This window comes from Peromyscus maniculatus, chromosome X (genome assembly GCF_049852395.1).
Source record: "Peromyscus maniculatus bairdii isolate BWxNUB_F1_BW_parent chromosome X, HU_Pman_BW_mat_3.1, whole genome shotgun sequence".
NCBI lineage: Eukaryota > Metazoa > Chordata > Mammalia > Rodentia > Cricetidae > Peromyscus > Peromyscus maniculatus.
Genome location: NC_134875.1, coordinates 136,168,413 through 136,184,132, shown reverse-complemented (window position 1 = coordinate 136,184,132; position 15,720 = coordinate 136,168,413). Strand labels below are relative to the sequence as shown.

Below are 15,720 nucleotides of genomic sequence, written 5' to 3'. Positions count from 1 at the left end.
ATGTGTTGCACCTGCTTGGGAAAGGTAGAGACAGAAAGGAGGAGATGGAGACATTTGAGAAAAGGTGATTGATAGCAGGAGAAGGCATGGAATATGAGAGATTACTTTCCATTTGTCATGGACAGACCTTTAGATTAGGAAATGATCAGGTTGAGAAAATCATTAGTGGAACTAGCTGTTATGGTTTCCCAGATGTGTAGAATGCAGCTGCCTGATTTATGGGGGCTTGTAGAGCTATCTGTTGATAATCAAGTGGCAAGAATAAGACAGTAAGTTGAAGCCCATTCTATTGATTATGGCAAGTTTATGATTTTCCATATGCTATGGTAGTACTACTGAAGCCATGATAAATGAAAGAAGATGAATAGGGAGTGGTCCTGGGAACTTAACATTGTTTGCCTAGCTTCTCAAACTAGACCAGGGAGGGTGTTGTGGAATGGGATGGGGGTTCTCTTCTAATCAGGTGTGTCTGTTTTACTGTGTAAGGATTCTTATCTACAGTATAGACAGTCATCCATGAAGTTGATATCCTGCATTTGGAAAATGATTGTTTGGGGGGATAAGTGAACTTTGCAAAGTCTGGCACCAATGAATCTGTATCATATAGGACTTCTTAGAAGCCTCAGAGACTCAAGCAGTATCCTTCCTGTGTGTGGGTATGGGGGAATGGAAGAGATAGATAGAAGGAGGGGAAAAACTGAACTGGAGCCTAAGGTTTCTGTGTTCATTTCAAGTTCTTAGCCATGTGCCTTGAAATTAAATGAGCGTATAGAAAACAAAGGGTGGGGACCAGTGTCAGGATTCAGGGACAGGAGGAGGAAGACTAGGGTGAAAAGGACAGCCCAGAAGATTGTGCTCGCCTTACATAGTTGCTCTTTTTCTGGCCTGTTTTTTTTTTTTTGGTTGGTAGGTGTCTCAATTTGGCACAGTGAGGCAAGCAGGGCCTAGTTACTGTTCTCTAATAAAGCAGAGTGGAGTAAGAGAGGAGTCAGCGGGAGAATACCTACATAACGTACATGAGTATCCCTCTGGCATTTTACCCCGTTAGATCTAAGTCACTATTTACAGAGGGACAGTAGGCATACCTGCCTCATCTTTATTATCACAGAGGATGAGAGAATGGATATGATAAACTCTTTGCTATCCTTGACCTTGTACAAAGGCAGGGCCTGCTCTTTAAGTTCTTTGTAAGCTCCACTGCCTCCCACTCTGCCCTTATTTCTACACACACACACACACACACAAAAAAAGGGTGTTGAAACTTTAAAAGAGGTCCCAAATGACCAGATTGAAGTTTTCTTGTGACTGGAGGTAAATTTGGCTGTGACTTTGAGCTCTTGTTCATGCAGGGGTTATATGAACAATGATATACTTTTCAGATCTTTTCAGCTGTGTTACAGGTCAGACCTAGCCCCACCCCCATCAAGGGCCTGGCAGTCCCCAAGGTATCTTCACAGGGTATGGATTATAGGAGATTAATATATCCTGATTACTTATATGAATCCCTCCCTGATCTTTCCCGCCAGAGTCCACACAGCCGACTTCTGTCTTCTTCCAGAAGGGCACAGCATATGGGGGCATGGAATAGGAACCTAAGGATAGAAGAGGAAGGCAGAACAAGAAGATTGCATAGTATGTCTCATAAAGCTTGGTTAACCCTTTGCATACGTAGGCTTTTAGGCCCTGTCATATGTAACTTGCATACATAGGATTTTAGGTCTGTCATGTATACCCAGCACCCTGCTGATAACCACATGTTTGTTCCCTGAAGGAAAAGGGGCCATGCCTGTCACAGTGTTTTCCCTCTCCCAAACCCCAAAGACAATAACTCCAGCTGGAAGACACTTGAGCATTGTTCTTTAAACAGTTAAAATATTTCTCCCTTGCTTTTCCCAGATCCCTCCCCAGGAATTTCTTTAAAGAGAAAAAGAGACAGTTTTGGACAGAGACTACTAGTTATGGGGCAATTATCATGAGAGGACACGATTGTGTTTATAGTGAGGCTTCTTCCAACCAGAGGAAAATGTGCTGAGTTATCTGTGAGCAGTTAATGAAGAGCAGAAGAGATTAGAGGCTCTCAGTGCCCACTGCCACCATTCGCCAAAGGACATGCTTAACTCTGGGCTGATGAACTGCTGATGCTCCTGCTGGGGACCTAGAGACAGTCTCAAAGCCTTTGGAAGTCACCTAGTTTAAGATCATTAAGGAACCTGCAGTGGAATGTCTCTGATTATGTTCTCCACTGATCCTGGGGAAGCATGTACATATTTAAGCCTGCCTAGTTCACGGCTATCAGGTTTTAGCTGTGGATAGTTTTTCCCTATGTCGAATTGCAAACATTTCTTCTTCTTGCCTATCATCCATAGGGCTAAGCTCTACAAGCTTGGACCATATAGAACAATGGTGCTTCCTCTGATTTAAAAAAAAATGAGAGAATGAAAAAAAATTCATGTGCTTTCTCAACTTTTTCTTATGGGGTCAGAGATTCAGCCTCCTCCTCTGTACTTTCAAGAGTAAGATTTATGTATTCTCTCAACTCTTATGGGATCTGAGGTTACTCTTCCCACTCTGGATTCACTCCACCTTGTCCAGTGTGTTCTCTCTGTCTCTGTCTCTGTCTGTCTCTGTCTCTCTCTCTCTCCCAATTTCTGGTGCTCAAGATCAAACCTAGGACATTGTGCATGGCAGACAAGTGCTCTACTGCTGAGCTACATCCCTACTCCTTGAGGCTTTCTTAAGTTATGGAGCCCACAACAGAATATGCTAACTGGAGAGAGCTATCAAAATTGAGACTTTTTGTGCTGAGAATTGCATCCAGGGCCTTTTCCATGGCAAGCTTGCATTCTACCATTGTGCTACAACTACAGACCATTTTTTTTTTTAAAACATAGCTGAGGGGGTCTGGAGAGATGACCCACTAGTTAAGAGGGCTTACTGTTTTTGCAGAAGACATTGCTTTGATTTCCATTGTCCCCATGGCAGCTCAAAACTATAACAGTTCCAAGGGATCAACCTTCTTCTGACCTCCACAGGCTCCTATATGCACATGTACTCATGCACATGCTCTCTCTCTCTCTCTCTCTCTCTCTCTCTCTCTCTCTCTCTCTCTCTCTCTTATAAAATATTATTAAAAGAAAATATAGCTGAGGATAACTAGGTTTATCTGGTGGCCAAATCACAAGAAGGCTCTGTGTCCATGTCTATTAGTTGAAGGAAGTACTATGCTTCTGGTAATCCATACTTGTCCCAGGTCTTTACATAAGTATGGAGGAAAGCCATATGAAGTGTGTGTGTGTGTGTAGTGTAGTGTATGTGTTTTCAAGTTTGTGTGCTTGAGTGTGTGTGGAGGTCAGAGGCAGATGTTGGATTTTTTTTCCTCTGTTGCTTTCATTATGTTTTTTGAGACAGGATCTCTGAACCTAGATCTCTTTCATTGTCTGGATTGCTTGGCCTTTGAACCTCTGGGATCTGCCTCTTCCTGCCCCTGCCCCAGTTCTGGCATTATAGGTATACATCACCCCACCTGGGTTCTGTGTGGGTGCTAGGAATCTGAACATGGCTCCTCGTGTTTATACAACAAACACTTTACCCACTGAACCATCTCCCTAGCCACATATAAGACATTTTTGAATGACAAGTTTTATCTCTTACAATTAACGTGGAATTTCCCCTGCTCCTAGCCCAGAGCAGCCCTGAGAAAGACACTCCATGGGAGAGGAGACAGAAGGTATAAGACTTGCCTTCATAGAACATATATGTCTAAAAAAAGATATCATTAAATTACAGAGGAGGAAGTAGCATCTAATAAATAATCACTCCTGCTGGAGGCTTACATTCACAGTCTTTTAAAAATATATATCCTCACATTTCACCATTTATTACCTGATCTGGGAAAATGCCTTTCTTTACTCCTAAGTATAGACCAGGGAGAGGATTGGAGTAGGGCTTGATCCTCATTATTGGAGCATGATGGGTCTAAGGGAAACAGAGATGAAGTCTAGAAAACATGTCCACAGTGAGTTGACAATTAATTCAGAATAATTCTAGAGAGACCTATTTAATCCATAGTTTATGACCAATGAAATTATTCTATATAACCATACTGTATAATATTTGTCTATAAGAAATGGTATTCAGAGCTCCGTGATGCTTATTTACATAACAAGGTGTTCTCAGAAAAAAATCTGTAAGTTATAGAAAAGCACTCTAGATAGTTCTACTACACAGATGTGGGTGACTTTGGGATTTCTGTTGCCATCAGTGTCTAATACGCTCATACCCTGAATACTGGGACCAGATGTGTGTTATATTTCCCTGAAAAATGAACTTCAGGTTTACCTAAGAGTTTTCTTGCAACCGTTTTATGCTGGGCATATTCATAATGAGATAATTTTCACTTAGCATCTATAGAGCCAAATATTTTGTTTGTTTCCTGCTGCTCCCTAAAATATTTATTTCTGACAGACTTTAATTAAGACATTGATGAGTCAATTGAAATACAAATTCTCCCAGCTAAAGATTATATTCTACAGATGAGATCTCCATGAGTAATCTGGGGATGGAGAGGGCAATAGAGGAGAAGGGAGGAGGGATAAGAACATGAGGGAACATGGTTGAGCTGGGGGAGGGATGGAGTGGGAGAGCAGTGTAAGAGATACCATGATAGAGGGAGACATCATGGGGATAGGGAGAAACCTGGTGCTAGGGAAGTTCTTAGGAATCCCCAAGGATGACCCTAGCTAGCTTAGACTACTAGCAATAGTGGAGAGGGTGCCTGAACTGGCCTACTCCAGTAATCAGATTGGTGAATACCCTAACTGTCATCATAGAGCCCTTATCCAGTAACTGGTGGAAGCAGATGCAGAGATCCACAGCCAAGTAGCTGGCTGAGCTCTAGGAGTCCAGTCAAATACAGAGAAGAGGGAGTCTATGAGTGAGGGGCATCAAGATCATGATGGGGAAACCTACAGACAATAAGTTAAAAAAAAAAAAAGATTCTGCTCTAAGGACTGGGATGAAGTAAAATTTGTGTCTTCATGTCCTGTAGGCACCTTCAGTGGAAAGCCGGTCATGTGTGTTAGTTTTGCAAGAGGTGATCAGTTTCTTCCTCACATCACACTGGCATGTTTATTTGGGCACTGAAGTGGCAACGATCAAGATGACTTGAGCTCTCAGAGTAATTTCTAAGCCCTCCTCTCCACTTCACTTCCACACCCTCCTCTTTCAGTGTGAGTCTGACTGTGCCCTGTGACAGAATGAGCACTTCCTCGGAGAACAAGACTCATTTTTCATTCATCTAGGCTCTCTTTATTTCATGTCCAGTCCTCGCTTCCCAGCCTGCACCCACAAGCACTGGTTCTTTAACGCTTACACTTTGGACTCTCTCATTCAAGTGCCATGGGCCCTTTGTTCATTGACTGCCCTGCCCTCTATCCAAAAACCAACTTCCCCTCGTGGTTACAGTGGGCTCTTCTACTTTGCTATACCAGCTTTGTCTGTCGCGGCTCACATGTGCTTCTGGTAGGAGATGAGAGAAGCCAGATGAGGCTGCTAAGTTTGAAATCATTCGGGAAATTCTGGTAGAAACAGAGGGAAGATTTCGCACACTTCATCTTTCTCTGTCTTGTCTGAGTTAAGGACACGTCTTGTGTCACCACCTCCCGTTACTTATAGATGCTTAGCAATTTTCTGAGTAATCTTGGCATGTTCCTTCACCTCTTTGTGCCATCCAATTTTTTGTAAGAACCTCCATGGAGCAAGTTTCCCCTTTATGGAAGGCCTTTCTTGTTCTGCTTGTGGAAACGTGAAGGATGACTGACAGCAGGCAGCTCTCCCAGTACCCTGCTTTTCTCCACACTCCCGCTTCCTATTTTACAGAAGTGCCTATTTCCTGGTGTGTTCTCAGAGATGGCATGGTCTGTTAACTTTCACTCAAGTCTTTTAATGTTACATCTCTAAGGAATGTGGGAGGTAGGATTCATTTGACAGGATCAAGGGTTAAGCCTGCGGAAGAACAGATTCTTTGAGGTATCTTCTGGCCCTCATTCTAATGCCACCCAACAGATTTCTAGCTGTTTGGGTTTTCTCTTCCCATAAGCCCCTGGCAGGAAAGTTGTGAATGGTTCTCCTATATTGTCTTTCACATTCTATCAGGAACTGATTTTTCTTTTGAAAAGAGGGGGTTGGAGGTGAGATGAGGTAGAGCTAGAAGTAAAGCTGGTTTGACTAGTTATTCAGGAAAGGGGTTAGAGACTCGTGGCTACAGCCTCATCTTTGCTTATGACACTATGACAAGCTAAAGCCTTGTCTTTGTTGGGCTGTCTTGCTGCTTTCCATTTCTTTTTGTGTGTGTTTAAGTAAAAGTCTCCCCCAGAACTTCCACAGGCAAGTAGCTTTTAATGGCATCTCTCTCTAATTGAGAGTATGAGTGATGATGTTTTGACTACGCAGGGGTGAGTGTGTGTCAGAGCTGACTCATGTTCTTTGGAGGAATTGACTGTGACTTCAGGGTTTTCTTAATTTAAATAGTTAATCAAGGGAGGTCAAGACCATAGGCTGAAAAATGGATCAGGCAAGGATCCAGATACTTCCAGATATTTACAGAGGGCAGGTCCTGCAGTTTGGGCTGGTTTTCAGCAATCTGTTGAACACAAAGGGTGGTCAGAGCCTACACATGGAGGGATCAGAAACATCGAGAACAAATAAGTCTCTTTTTAGGTATTTTGCATGTATTCTCATTCAATATTTATGGTAGTTCTCTGAGGTGGATATTGATGCCCCAGTTATGCCAATAAAAGGATTGAGACTCAAGAGAAGTGAAGTGACAAGCTCAAAATGGCATATTAAGTGGGAGAGCTGGCCTTGGAACTTAATTTGGGAGGCAGAGGTGTAGCTTAGTAGTAGAGGGTTCCAGCCACAGTGCCACCACAATGTTATTCTAATTTTCATCATTCATTTTGTTTTTGGCAGTGCTGGGGATAGAATTCAGGCCTCTGTGTATGTGAGGAAGCTCTCTACCACTGAGCTAAACCTCTGGCAGTCCAACTTCTGTCTGATTCCAAATCTCAGTTTCTTTTTTATAATGCCATGCCTATATATGTTAAGGAAAGAGCAAAAAGAAATAGAAATGGATGGGAGAAAGAGCAGGGATGAGAAATGAAATTTAATGAAGAAACTGGTAATGTTGTCAATAATTGCTCCTCAGGGGTTAGGATCAAAGGAAGGTTTATGTTTTAAATCTCAGCTCAGGGTAAGGAAATTGTGCTAGAGTTCAAAAGACTTGAAGTGTTTTGTGGGTGGTTTTTCTTGTGTGTTCTTTTTTTTCCTCCCCTGGCAGTGCTGGGGATAGAACCTAGGGCGGTAGGCATGCTAAGGGATTGGTCTACCAACGGAGCCACACCCCAGGCCTGGGCTTTACAAAAACTCTTCACTTCTGAACTACAGCTCCATCTGCAACCTTCAGAAAACCTGAGCCTTAGTCTTCCCTCTGCTCTTGGTTTATGAACCTTGAGCAAGTCATTTTCCTCCTTGTGTCTAGGGTCCCTAATTTTCAAGGGAAAATGATCAGATTTGCATGGTCAATAACAATTAGTGAGTAAAGAATCCAGGAATTTGAAGGAGAGCAGGAAGCAGTATATGGGAGGCTTTAGAGGAAGAATGTAATTAAATTATAACCTCAGGAGTAAAATAAAATAAACTGGCATGGTTGTTCCAGTAGAGAAGATGATTTTCTTTGTCCTTTATTTCATATAAATACCAGGGGTATGTATGATTGAAGAAAGAAATAGAATATTTCTTAGGTATCCTTATTAAGCTGAAATTCTTGTTAAAGAATTTTGAACTTAACAAATAAAACATTTGAGGTTAACAAATGTGAATGAAGTTGTAGGGCAGCTTTAGTATGAGATCTGTGCCAGAGGTCGAAAAGACAAGACATGATTTCTGGCTCGTGTCTAAATGGCTGGAGCTTTAAAAGGCTATGTTAAATCTTGCTTGGTTGTCCTAACAACTCTCAATTAAGACTTCAATCAGTCAATCAATCAATCAATCTACTACCAGTCAACACAGATTTGTTGAGCACTTTGCAGAGTGCCTACCCCTAAACTACAGAATTCAAAAGATGACCACCATAGTAGACCTGATCTTTGGATTCTCAAAGAGATGACAAATTTACTGAAGTTTGTTTATGTGGGAAAAGTAATAACTGAAGCAGGACCTGAGGGGTACATGATACTTAGTCTTGGGAGGTAGAAGAGAGTTGGTTCTAGTAGGACAAGGAATGACTGTCCTAAAGGCCAAGTAGAATTAACCTATTTAAAATAAGCTCTAGTAGACTACCAGTCACATACCTGTTTGCCTGAGGAGAGACTTAAACTGAACAATAGATAGGAACGGACACTTTGAAGCTGTGGCCATGTGCTGACTTGTATGTTATCAAGTTACCCGAGGCTAGTGATAATGTATACTACCAGAGAAAAGAAGCAGACATAGTACGAATCAGAGGTAGTGTCTGCATTTCAAATGTAGAAGATGGGGATGTTTAGTTTTGGATCTTCTGACACTGTTTATGGGTCCATCAAGTTAGGTAGCCTAGTAGTTAGGTGGGGACAAAGAGAAAGGGGTTTGTTTATATTTGTTTACTCAGGGGTCTAATCAGTTAAAATAACAGGTCACTCTGTTAGGAATACTATGGTCAACACACAATTTACTAATCTATTGATTGTTGTGTAAATTAGTTAATTGCCAGACAGTCTTATGCCCCAAAGACATGGGAAACTGGCCTGCTTTGTGATTTAATGAGCTTCCCTAGCTTTGTCTTGTTATCGTCTCCAATCTGCAGGATGCCCAGTCAGTGGAGGTGTAGCTAGCTGGAGTTCTTTTTATATAAACAGAACTTTCAAGGGATGAGAAAATGGGGGGAAAAATCAAACAAAAAATAGAAGAAACTGTCAAAATGCCAAACCTCAGATGGACATGATAAAATGGATTGAGGCTGCTAAAAAACCATCAGTTTACTTCGCCAAGATGTTTAATGATTGTTTTCTGTCTATGTAAAGCAAAATGTGGTGGCTTGGTGAGGGAAACCTCAAACCACTGGAGTTTCAAGTTTCTGCTCCATTTTCATTGTTAAAAGTGTTATCCTCTCTGCCTGCCATGGTATTATTAATCTGTGAATATCATTGTTTATGTTTCTACAATAGTAACAGTTCTTAAATATGGCCTTTAAAAATATTGTTAAACTTCTATGTGATTTCATTGTCTTAAGTGGTATCCTTACCACCCTAAAATGGAGAGGAGATAGGGATTCATTTCACAACCTCTTTTGCTGTAAATCTGGCTAGAAAACATTACTTTATCATTGAAACTTTTACAAATTTGGAGTGATTAACTATAGCACTAATGTCCTTTATGGACATTCCTTAATGGAATGCTTTGGAAAGATTCAATTTATGTGCCAATTTGAGGACCAGTCTACCTCTTCTGCTTCTCATACTTCATGGACTGACTTTCTAGATCATTACTACTCTTGTGCAGCATCATCTGCTTTTCTGCATCTTAAGAAACTAAATTCAGGACTTTGTAAAGATGCTTGTATTGTGGAAGTTAGCCTAAATCCACATCCCATCTCTTTGTAGATGGAATGACACTGGTTGGCTGTAAGGTTAATGGGCATGTAGGTTCTTTAATTTGCCTCTTCGCTCTGACCAGGTGAAATAACTTGTAATTTCTATTTAAAATCCATCCAAATACCTAGCTGCTGGGGAGCCTTTTTTTTTTTTATGGGAAAGATTGCTTGAGTGCTTGGCTTTTACAGGAGCTAGCTTGCTGACTGCTCTGCTGCTGTATGAGCTGGGATGCGAGGGTAACTCTCCTTCTCTGGACGTAAAGGGCTCGATACGTAATTTTCATGTTTTCTCCATGCCCTTGGCTTGAGAAATGTGCAGTGTTCTAAGGCCTGCTCAGGCCCTGTACGTGCTGTATCTGCTCAAGGAAGATTTGGCTCTTAGTCCTTTTCAGCTACAATAGGGTTTGAGTTACAGACTTTCCCTTTCTAGCACCTAATAAAAGCCAAAGGAATCAAGGACCAGGGGGTTAATGGCCACTGCTAAATCCCAGGTGAGGCGCTTCTATCTCTAGCTCCCTAGGCTGGAGCCCTAATTTAAGGCTGAAGTTTAGTTTAAGCCTGTAAGTGATGGTGATCTGGAACAGGCCCTTGACAATCAAGTTTTGCCCTACACTGGCTCTTCTTCCCCTTTTCTTTTGCCTCTCTCTTTTCTCTTCTCCCCATCTTTTCCCTCCTGTTCTAGAATGGAGCTTCCTTCTTGAGGAACAACTACAATAGTGTAGTTGCCCCTTAAATGGCTTTCCACCCTTTGGTCATTGTCGCTCACTTGAAATTATTTCATACTTTCCCACTGCCTGTAGGACAGAGGCCAAATTACTTTTGCCGGGTATTACAGACCGTTCTTCCTCAGACTCTGGTCTTACTTTTTATTTCTGGTATTCCCACTAGGTTCCAAGTTTTCAGGCAGAATGGTATCGTCTCTGTTCTTAAGTTCCTCACTGGGAAATTCTGCCCTTTGTCACCCCCATCCTGATATCTCTTCCATTGCAGTCCTCTGCTTGCACACATCTTTGCCTTTGTCTGTTAGGTCTAACCACTGTAAAGCACCAGCTCTGTGTCTCCAGGGCATCACCCCAGACTGCTTCTGGTGGAAATAACCAACTTCCCCTAGCAACTGTGGTGAACCTCAAGTCCACATATTAGCTAGCTACAGATGGAAGGAAGACATGAAAATAATGGTGGTGAGGGAAGTTAAGAAGGACCCCTCCAGTGCAGCTTGAGATGTGAAGAGGGATGGCAGTGGTGGAGGAAAGGGGATGTCTCCAGGCTGCCTGGCTTGTATATGGAAGCTGTGGTCCCAAGGTTGGCATTCGGGAGTGATGATTATTACATTCATCATGCTGTTGGGAAGTGTTGCTCTGAGACTCGTAACACAACAGCCATTCCACTTGTTACTGTGTTCAGAGTGGATAGAGTAATTTTTGTGCTTGATTCAAGTACTTTATTCCTTCAGCTGAAATGTGATGTCTTTAAATCAGTGTGTGTGCATGTGTGTGCGTGTGCATGTGTGTGTGTGTGCGTGTGTGCGTGTGTGTGTGTGTGTGTGTGTGTGTGTGTGTGTGTGTGTGTGTTTTCACGTTTGCTTAAGACAAGCCCTAACGTGTTCTATTTCACTGGCCTTAGTTGTGAGTCACTGTCTGGTATTTATACATAATGCCTTAAGTGTCTTCGTTATTTGACCATGACATTCCTTTTCTCACTGTTTCACTCAAAGCTGAGAATACCAAGAAAGGAAAGAAGGAGCTGACTTCCTCTCCTCTCCTCCTCTAATGTCATTGGTTCTTGTCTGTGTGACGGCCAGGTTATCTTAGGGCACTAGGGGGACAGGTTAAGAAGCAGTGTTAAAATTTGCAGGGACAGCACAGCAACAGCATTAGTGCTTAGCCGGCTACTGACCAGTCTACTGCTGCAGAGTGTGTTCTGCTTGCTCGGAACTTTCAGAACTGGACTGTCAAGAGACCCCGAGAAGTATGTATCCCTATCAGAATCTGTTGTAAGTATGAAAGAAGTACAAGTAATTAGAACACTCTTAACTAGGAAATGATTTGATATTTACATACATTTGTGGGAGATTTGAATAATATTACCATGCTCCTTATTTCTAAATTTTCTTGGAAGCCTGTTTCTAAGGGTGTGAGAATGGTTAGCCCTGTCTGGGGACACCTTAGTTATCAAAGAGACAGAGCCTCGGATAGGAAAGACGTTGCTGTTAGCATGGTCATTTAGAGGCCAGACAGCCAGTAAATCATTTGAGAAGGAATTAAAGGTTCAAAGGGCAGGAGAGAATTCTTTGGGTGACCTCATAGGTGCTTGAAAAATCAAAGGGCTAGCTGATGTGCTTTTATGTATTGAAGGCTGGTTTGAAAGGGCAAGGGAATGGAAATTCACAATAGGAAATTGGCATTGCAGTTTTTATGTGCTTGGGAGCCTTAACTCTGGGCTGGAGATGATCAAAGTTGCCATTAAGTAAGTATCTTTTGTGTTCTTGAAATTATGCATGGATATTCATTATAATGTCATCACCGTCATAAATTAAGTCATACTGCTCCTATTTCACAGATGAAAAAAGTGAGGTCCAGAGAGGCAAAGCATTGTTCTTAAGATAAAGCAGATTAGAGTTAGAATCTGAACCCACCTTTAACTGACTCCAAATCCTATGCTTGTCTCATTCATTATACCTTACAGTTTTGTTTCAGAGATCCCATTTTTATACTTCATATTCTCTTTCCAACCCCACTGTTTACTATGCTGTTACTCTGTTGTTAGCATTGTTACATTAGACAAAGCTGAGTCTCACAGACCATATTAAAGCTTTCCTGGGAAGGTCATTCAAAACACAAATTAGACACTCAGGAAAACAAGTGCAGTTCCTGAGAGGTACTTAGTAATGTCCCTATCCTAAGATACAGACATGGAGGCAGAAAGGTTTAATTAACTTGCCAAAATTCACCCAATCAGTAACTGGCAGGGTTAGTATTCAAAGCTTGATTTATCTGTTTTTGAGAGTTCCTGTTCTTCCCAGTGCTCCTGCTGTTTTGCAAACAAACACTGGGTTTGGCCCTCTTGGTCCCTACAGATCTATCCTTTTTTTGCCAACAGATATGAACTGAAGGATCACCGATTCCTCCCTGCCTTCGCTTCCTTCCTCCCCATTCCCTGTCTTCTTCCTGAGGCAGTGTATGTGTTTAAATTTTTATCTTGGAGGAGTGGTAAATGTTCATGGACCAAAAATTCAAAAATATGAACAGATGCATTTCACTTCATCCCTATCCCTAAACCACCTACGTTTTCTTCCCAGAGTCAACTGCTGTTACCAGTTCCTTATGTACCTTGTGTGGGCTCATATACATATGTGTATGTTCAGCGGGTCTATTTCCTTCTTGCCTGAGTCTTCCTGTTCCTCTCCAATGTGACTTTAACTGCGGTCTACTTGAAGGCCAAATTTACTATGATTTCTTCTGTCTTCAATCTTCTCTCTCCACATGGCTTGAAAGCTGCTTACTATGAAAAGGCAAAGAATTATTTCCTGATCATTTTAATCTCCTACATCTCTAGTTTTATTTCTCCAGCTGAATTTATTTTTATTGTACCTTTTTTGACTATCTATATATATATACACAGGCAAATATATATATATATATATATATATATATATATATATATATTTATTTTGCTTCTTACACAAAAGGTGACATAGTGAAACAGTCTTCTGTGCCTTTTGTTTTTCTATCCTGGAGGTCTTTCTTTATCAGTATACAGAGAGCTACCTCCATTTCAAAACAGTGATTATCTGTAATTATTTAACCAACCCTTAATTTCTTTTACCATTGGCATTGTTTCCACTGTACTATTTTGGCTTGATTGTCCCTCAAATCCTGTTGTCAGCATGGTTTCTGTGGCCCTGAGTGGCCTTGTTTCTCCACCCTCTCACTGTTTTCACATTACTCCCTATGAATCAAGAATCCGAGTTTAGTCCCTGCATGCTGTCTCTGTCTCTCTGCACCCCCCATCCATCCTAAAGTTACCATGAATTAAAGTTTACACTTTTTAAATCACTTGTCCTTCACTCAAGAAAGAGCAGTGAAAAAATCTTATGACTCCCAAATCCCTAGTCTTTACCTTTTCAACTATCTGGTGGACAACATTTACTTGAATATTATTTCTTTTTTCCCCTGTAAGCCTCAATCTGTCTAAAACGGAACATGTTATCGCCTCCTTACAAAACTGCCTTAGTCCTTGGCCTCCTCACCTCCCACTCAGTTAGATTGAAATCTTGGAGTCACCACTTACTCATCCCTATATCAGGTTAATTATCACATCCTGTCAAGTCTTTCTTCCTTCAAAATAGCCCTTGCAGTTCTCGATCCTCCCACCCTCCCTCAAGCCCTTGTTACTTTATGTCTGGATTTTTGGACTGCTGGCTGGTTTCCCTGTTTCTAGGCTCACCCCTTTTTTAATGTATCCTATAAGTCACTTCCTGTATTTGAGAACTGTATTGACCCTTGTCTGGACAACAGGGAAGCTGGACTCAGTGGTTGGTGTCTGCATTTCTTAGCTCTGACATTCAGAACTTGTTGAAATAGTGTATCTCAGCCTCCCGCTCCTACCACTCCCAATGTTGTCCCTTTTCTCTTCCATGCTTCTTGTGATTCCAGGCTCCCAGCAGCGCCTTGCATGCCACTTTTCGCCACATTCCTCCTAGAATCATTACCTAAACCACCACACATGGAGAAGTCTTAGAGGAAGGCCAGACACACTGAGCCAACACTGACCTCTGCCTGAGCACCATTTCTAGCACTTGGAATTTGCTGGCCTGTGTTCCTCTTGCTCCTCCCACTAATGAGAAGCACTCTCCACCAAGCCAGGGCTTTGGATTGTCCTGTAGTATACACCTTCTACTACAAGCTGGCACCTATTGATCTGCCTTCACAACATTCAATTATTATTTCCCATAATCATTGCTAGCTATTGTTAGTCCCAAATGTGACAACACACAGTTGCCTGAACATGCCGAATGCTTTGCTCATCATAGTATCTCAAATACATTTCTAATCCTGCCTACCTAACTAAATTCACCCTAATTTGAGGGCCATCACAAAGAATACTCCTTGTATTCTATGTGCCATCATTTGACTCTGTCTTCCACTAAGTCCTGCAAGCTTTCCCTACTTTTCCTCAGATGCTCACCATGGTCTTTCTCAGTACTTTTTCTCTTTATTAAATGATGTTTTTTATGGTGCCAGGGGTGGAACCCTGGGCCGATATACCCAGAGCTAAATGAGGAACAACATAAAAAGGAAATGTTTTATTACATTGTTTATCTGCAGTCTGATCTTTTCTCTTCCTTGCTCTTAACATTTATTATTATGCTTTACAGAAACTGATAAAAAAAATGTGCTTTTGAAAGTATAGATGTGTCTTTACTTACTCTACCGACTGGATTTTCTGTGTGTTGGGAGGAGGAATGACAGAGAGAGACAGAGAGACAGAGATAGGCCGACAGACAGAGATGTGTGACATGGTGTGGTGGTATCTTGGAGAAGAAAACTTTGTCTTTTAAGCTAAAGAAACACCCTTTGGGTTTCTGGATCCTACAGAACTTCTTCCTGTCTTATCTCTTCTCATCCCTTGTCTCTTCCCACTTCCATGTTTCTCTCCCACACACGCATGATTTCATTGTGACTGTGGCTTCCCGTGTGTACTTTATAAATGGCTTCTATCTGAAGTTGGCCAGTCTCTTAGGTTGAATGAGATATGCTTATCTAGTATATTAAACAAAAACATGATTTACTACCTAGACAGACAGGCCAATTCAATGGGTAACATAACGTTCTCTAAAGGACCGTGATACTACTGTTAATTCCCTGTGTGTACCAATTTAATTGCATTTCAGAAGTCAATAAATATTTAAGTAGTTCCAGTTGCCACATTCCAGTTCACTAAGTATTAACTATAAATCACTAGTGAGTGCTTAAAATTTTCTTTTGATGGATTGGCTGGTATTTTACATGAATATAAGTAACACACCTAAAGGTTTCTAGTTTGGTCCTGTAAAGTAAAATTGTACTCTTGAATTCTATCTCTGGCCTCATGTT

General features: G+C 41.5%; 1 protein-coding gene across 4 annotated transcripts in view; it reads left to right on the top strand.

Annotated features, from left to right (window-relative positions):
* Positions 1 to 15,720, top strand: part of Shroom4 (shroom family member 4) — a 205,864-nt gene that overhangs the window by 3,211 nt on the left and 186,933 nt on the right. Inside the window, exon 1 of one of the 4 annotated variants that reach the window (XM_076561850.1) lies at positions 3,324 to 11,593. The exons of 2 other annotated variants lie outside the window; for them this stretch is intronic. The gene's annotated coding sequence lies outside the window, so the exon portion shown is untranslated. Of the gene's footprint in view, positions 1 to 3,323; positions 11,619 to 15,720 lie in introns of those variants that run through there. One more of the 4 variants, XM_076561851.1, reaches the window with a different exon arrangement.